We start from the raw sequence: 6,167 nt of genomic DNA on the forward strand, positions 1-6,167 counted from the left end.
AACGCTAAGAGATCAATGGAGACTGTATCCCAGGGTTTTTCCGGTAGAGGATACTCTAAGATGGGAGTCGGAAATCCCGTCGTTCCTCGTATTTCCGCGCATTTGACACATTGACTGACGTGGGCTTCTATGTCCTTCCTCATGGTCGGCCAATAGTATTTCTTTCTCGCCTCACACATGCATCTATCGCGACCAGGATGACCCGCTTGAGGTACGTCATGAACTAACTGTAGCACGGCTTGCTGTAAGGTAGCAGGAACAACCAACTGATATGCAGTGTCCTTACCTGGGGGTTGCTTATATCATTACGTTGTTCCACTTTTACCGTGTCTGAGGAATACTCAGCAAGAGCAACATCCTCGGCTATGGTAGCAGCAATGTTTCTACTCAACGCGTCGGCCACAACATTTTGACGGCCTGGTAAATATCTGACCTCTGGATCAAACTCCATTACCTTGCCAAACCAACGCACAACCTTACCGTGCAAGTTTTTTCCTTTAAACAAGTCACGTATTGGTGCATGGTCAGTTAAAACAATTATCCGGTAGCCAAAGATAATATCCCGGAAATGTCCTAACACCCACACGACTGCTAATGTCTCCAAATGTGTCGTCAAATGGTTCTTCTCTGGGGGTCTTAATGCCCTACTAGCATACGCTATGGTATGTGTCTTTCCTTGCTCATCCTTCTGCTGTAACACCGCTCCCAGACCCAGACCTGAGGCATCCGTGCACAGATAGAAAGGTTGAGTATAATCAGGAAACGCTAATACAGGTATTTCTGACATGGCTTGTTTGAGCTCGTTGAAGCATTTCTCTTCCGAGGGTCCCCATTTCCATGCAGCGTCCTTCTTAAGTAGCGTCGTTAAAGGTGATGCTATGATGGCATACCTGTGGACAAAACTCCTATAAAAGCCAGTGAGGCCTAGGAACGATCTTATCTGATCCTTGTTCTGTGGTGTAGGAAAATTTAACATTGGCCTTACCTTGTCCGAGGAATAGATAATAAGTCCACCTTAGTAATAGCTGCCACACACGCATCGGTGGATTGTACTATTTTAATTACTTTTGCGCGCGGCCCTGAGCTTCCCCCGAACTAGCTGGGTTCCCTAGTTTCTTCCTCTTTTCAATGACAAAGGGGCAACAGTCCGTTTCATAAGGACAATGCCCATGTATGACACACCATCTTTTCACCTCTGGCTTAACAGCCTTGGTCCTTTGCTGTGGAGAACTAGTAGCTGTATCTCTCCAGCCCGAAGTTTGCAAGGCTTTGCTAGCTTCTGCATAGCATATGCCTGCCTTCGCCAAAGCCTGACTTTCAGTACAGTTAGGATGCTGCTGTACCATATCAGTAGCCAGATTAGGTACAGGTATCTGCCACAAGGGAGGAGGGTTAGTCTGACTTTGCACGCCCATATTGTTAGTCATGCCCCAGGTATTTGGATAAGGGCCCTGGGTTTGCATGCCAATATTAGTATTCATGCCCCATTGATTAGGATTCTGGGTTTGCATGTCAATATTAGTATTCATGCCCCATTGATTAGGATTCTGGGTTCGCATGCTAATATCATCTGTGTTTATACCCCATGCATTTGAATAAGGAACAGAAAATAAATTCTGTCCAGAACCTTGTGGTGCACTGAAAACATCTGAAGTATACACAGGTATGTGAGTGGTTGTAGTACTGTCATTATTGACTGGATTTTGCATATCCTGAGTGACCAAAGGTTCTGTTATAGTCTCAACTTCCACAGTCTCCTCACTAGGATTACCCTCTAGCAAGACTAGTGGCCATATTGGATCTAACTGATTGCTCTGGGACTGTTGAATAAGTATGACCAGAATGCAAATGCAAAAGCGTTCAAATTCTCATCCAGTCTTTCAGAAATATCCTCATCACCTTGATCCTCAATATGTCCTTCACGCATTTAATATGTCTGAGCACTTTTATTTGATGTATCAACCCACTCATAAAATTGCTGAGTCTAGTGGGGTTAATCTCTATTTCCCTAATTCTACGTCCCCACTTTTTCACTGTATCCATCCAACCTTGTCAGTAATATTCCCCTCCCATATACAGGAAGATAAACTGACATAAAAAAAAGATAGTTACGGTAAGTGACAGAGAACGGAACACACATAAAATACAGAAAGTGTATTTATTTCAAGGGAATTCTGAGAAACCTTTATTTCCACTCATCAACTAACTAACGTGTGTTGATTCAAGTGTGTGTGTGTGTGTGTGGATTAATGCATGGACACTACCTAGATATGAAAGTCCAGGATGATGTTCCACATTCCACGTTCCACACTCCACCAGACTCCTCCAACCATACACGGCAGCCCGCTCGCTGTGGGAGTTAGCAAGCGAGTGGTTCGCCCTGCATCACGCCAGGCCCGCCGCTTTCGGTCTCCCTCGGCTCGCCTCGGCCGTAGTTGCTAGAAGTCGCTAGTTGACCCACTCCTCACCGCACTGGCTTGAACTCTCCTCATCTCGCCTCTCACACACGAGCGCGAGATTCTTGCCAGTTTGCGTTTGAAGATGGAGATATCTCGCACACCACAGGGCGAGATAACTGCCAGTTTGTGCTTAAGATAGGAATCTCGCACTGGTAGAATAATGGGAGGAATTAATATGCACCACTCCAGTTTATCTGCTCCACTTAACTAACTGGTAATTAGTCCCCTTACAACAGTAGAGTAAGATTTTCTGTTTCACTTTCAGGAACGAGCGATTGCAAGGGTTACTGGTTCACAGCATAAATCCCTTTAGCACGTATCGTATCCCAGCACTGAACACCAATTTAATGTATCGGTACACGGCTAGCACTAAATATCGTGCCACTGCTAGCACCAATAAATGTCTTCTGCTGTATAGTATAACTAGACCACCGTGTTGGATCGACGACACTGTCTGTAGTACACGTCAGCTACTCGCCGTCACTGCCCGACACTTCCCACCAAAGGTCCTCTGCCACGAGAAGGTGGAAGCTGGTCTGTTATTAAGTGGTAGCATAAGGTGACAGAAATGAGCAGATTAAATCTCTTTTTATTGGATACAGAATAATATAACTGCGACCCGAGAGATATGTAAGAGCGATACACCCTCCCTTGATATTCGTAACTATAAAACGGCCTCTGACGCTATACACTCACCGAGCCGACTAGAGCGCGGTGCTGAGGTCAGCTAAAAAGTGAGGTGCCGAGCATTACATATACTCTGGGCTTATGCAAAAAGTAGAGATAAATGACAACTCTACTAGCACATTATACACCTCTATAAAATGGTATTAAGTACATTCATATATACCAACATAATAAATGGTTCCCCAGGACTTTACACTTACCCACTTATTCAGATATCTTTTCACTTCTCCTAACCTTCTTTTTATAATTGAAACAGGGTGGCACTTATGGTCTGCCATCCACCTTCTTCCTATATCACAGCTAACAGCGAAATGATATTTGGTTGTTCATCATTCACAATTCATTACACACTGTTAATTATGACTAAACAGCTTTAAAAATTATTATGTAAAATGTGTGATACTACAACTTCATATGGAAAAAGATGTTGACACCAGAACATGTTTTCACAAGTACCAAAAATATACAACCTTCACTGACACTGACACTGCAGCAAAACCGACTGACCTGAAACCTGACTAAACTCCAAACTGACTTGACACCTCACTAAACTTGTTATAATCTCTATCCCATCCTTATATAAGCTTGCATTGTTCTAGAAACGTCCACTTCTCCAACATTCTAGGACATACTGTCTTGCATCAGCCCCTAGCAACAACAGTTACCAACTACAAGACATCAAAACATTCTAGAGTTCTCACATTACATAACACTCTAAATCATTAACCATACGAACTTGAATTACATAATTTAACAAGCAATTACTTAAATAAAATATTATAAAGGAAAAGAGCACAAAAATAAATGAATGTTTAACTTACGAAATAACTACGCTCACAAACACCAGGCAAATTGGCAACTCTGACGACTCGTACCGAAACTTACAGTACCAGAAACGTCTCGAAGGTACGAGACTACCTAACTGGCAAAATCCCCTTCATAACAGTCTCAAGGAACCAGACAAACTGACCTAAGAAATATCGTTGAAATCCATGTCTTCCCTTTCCCCCGTTTCTGATCGTTTTTATTTTTGCGAGGATGGCTGTTCTCCAAATATCACATTACGGACGAGGGTCCATTGTAAGGCATGTATTAAGATGTTAAAACCATATCTGACTTCCTTTCATTACTTCTGAGAATTTTGAATTTGGTGAGGGAGGCTGACCCTCACTAAAATACATAACTACAGAATTGTTTTTAGTGGAAAAACTTCCCAGCAACCACCTAGACTCACGTAGGAAGAATCATTCAAATCCATCAAATAGGCTAGGAGGGGTTCAAGCAGCATACACACACACACACACACACACACACACACACACACACACACACACACACACACACACACACACACAGCCTGAATCTAGCGCAACGTTCTAGGGCACATTTCCTAAAACGACACCATCCTGCATCGCAAGGTTGATAATTAAGTACATAATTGATACAATTTTGCAAGTGAACAGTAGCAAAGCGTAATACATGGTAGTCTGTGTGCCGAAGCTATTGTGGCAAAGGGGATGACACGTTTTTAAGACAGTCGTGATTGCCTTTATGAATAAACACATGCATTTGTTAACTTAATATTTGTTTTATATCAAACTGGCAAGGAATGTAAATTTGTTCAGCACTGCACAGCTTAGAACAATGATAACGCTACTGTGTAAGACTGAGAATGTGGTGGCTATCTTTTCTTCTTTCTTGTCATAACATGCAACTTTTCCAACCAGTCTTGGAAGTTGTAATCTGTACCTCCTATGTTCTCGGTTTATTATGGCCTTTGGTTCCATAGTGCACGAAAAAGGAAAGGAACAAATAAAAAATCTTTGCAATTTTTAGGATAATTCAGGGAGTTTGTGTTGACAATATATTCTTAGAATACACAATAATATTCACATCGACAAGGACGAAAGCGAAAACCAGTTTAACAGGGCTGTCTCTTAGTAATTAAAAAATTATGTATGCTAATACACATATACTGTAGATAAACGCAAACTGGGATTATCACAATGCTTATCATAAATTGTAATAATGTGTATAGTATACATCTATCCATATCGTGGAATCCCCCTCTAAGTCTCTAAAAATGTCGAAAATAAAAAAAATGATGAAGTACGATTAGTTTTCCTAGTCTGAACGCGGACAACCGGCATAATTATGGCACTTGCCATAATTTGACTCTCCTAATGGTCCACGAGCCAAGGCAAATTTATTTACCCTGAAAAGTGCCAAAGGTTTGCAAATACTTTTTGTTTTTACATGACAGAAGAGTCCGACAGCAACACTACATCGAGTGAGTGGATGGTGAGCGCCCCCACCTACCACAAAAATGAATGCTAGGGGGCGCCCGGGATTGAACCGGGGACCTCTCGATCTGCACTCGATTGCTCTACCGCTAAGCTACACCCCCGATATGTATGTCCAAAATATTATATGACCTTGGCGCACAGCTTTTCTCTGTATTGTAAGTTTGATTTGCACTCTTGAACAAACGAAGATAATATTCGATTTTTTTTCCATTCTGGAGATTAAATTGATGTATGCATTATATGAGCATACTTTCAAATGTAAATCAAGAATATATATATATATATATATATATATATATATATATATATATATATATATAATTTCTGTAGATTATTTCTTGATTCACATTTGAACGTATACTCATATAATGCATAAATCAAGTTAATCTCCAGAATGGAAAAAAAATCGAATATTTTCTTCGTTTGTTTAAGAGTGCAAATCAAACTTATAATACAGAGAAAAGTTTTGTGCCAAGGTCATATAATATTTTGGATAAAACTTCAGCTTCCGGTGAAACAGATTGAGATCATATCACCAAATCGTCCTAGAAGCTTTGCATGATCTTGAGTGCACACATTAGATGCAGACTTTTTACCGCATCCATTAGGATGAACTGTCAGTGATCAATCCGGTAAATGAGTGAAAAGCCAATAGTGAGGCTATCAGCCAGTAAGCTCAATATTGTTGATGGGGAGGGACATTTTCTTTTCCAAG

General features: G+C 41.2%; 1 non-coding gene across 1 annotated transcript; it reads right to left on the minus strand.

Moving 5' to 3' along the window:
• Positions 1-5,481: 5,481 nt before the first annotated feature.
• Positions 5,482-5,553, minus strand: TRNAC-GCA (transfer RNA cysteine (anticodon GCA)). The gene has a single exon. It is a non-coding gene; the product is annotated as a tRNA-Cys (tRNA).
• Positions 5,554-6,167: the final 614 nt, after the last annotated feature.

Source organism: Coenobita brevimanus, chromosome 116 (assembly GCF_032717465.1).
Source record: "Coenobita brevimanus isolate Jiangsu-jjx chromosome 116, ASM3271746v2, whole genome shotgun sequence".
Taxonomy (NCBI): Eukaryota; Metazoa; Arthropoda; class Malacostraca; order Decapoda; family Coenobitidae; genus Coenobita; species Coenobita brevimanus.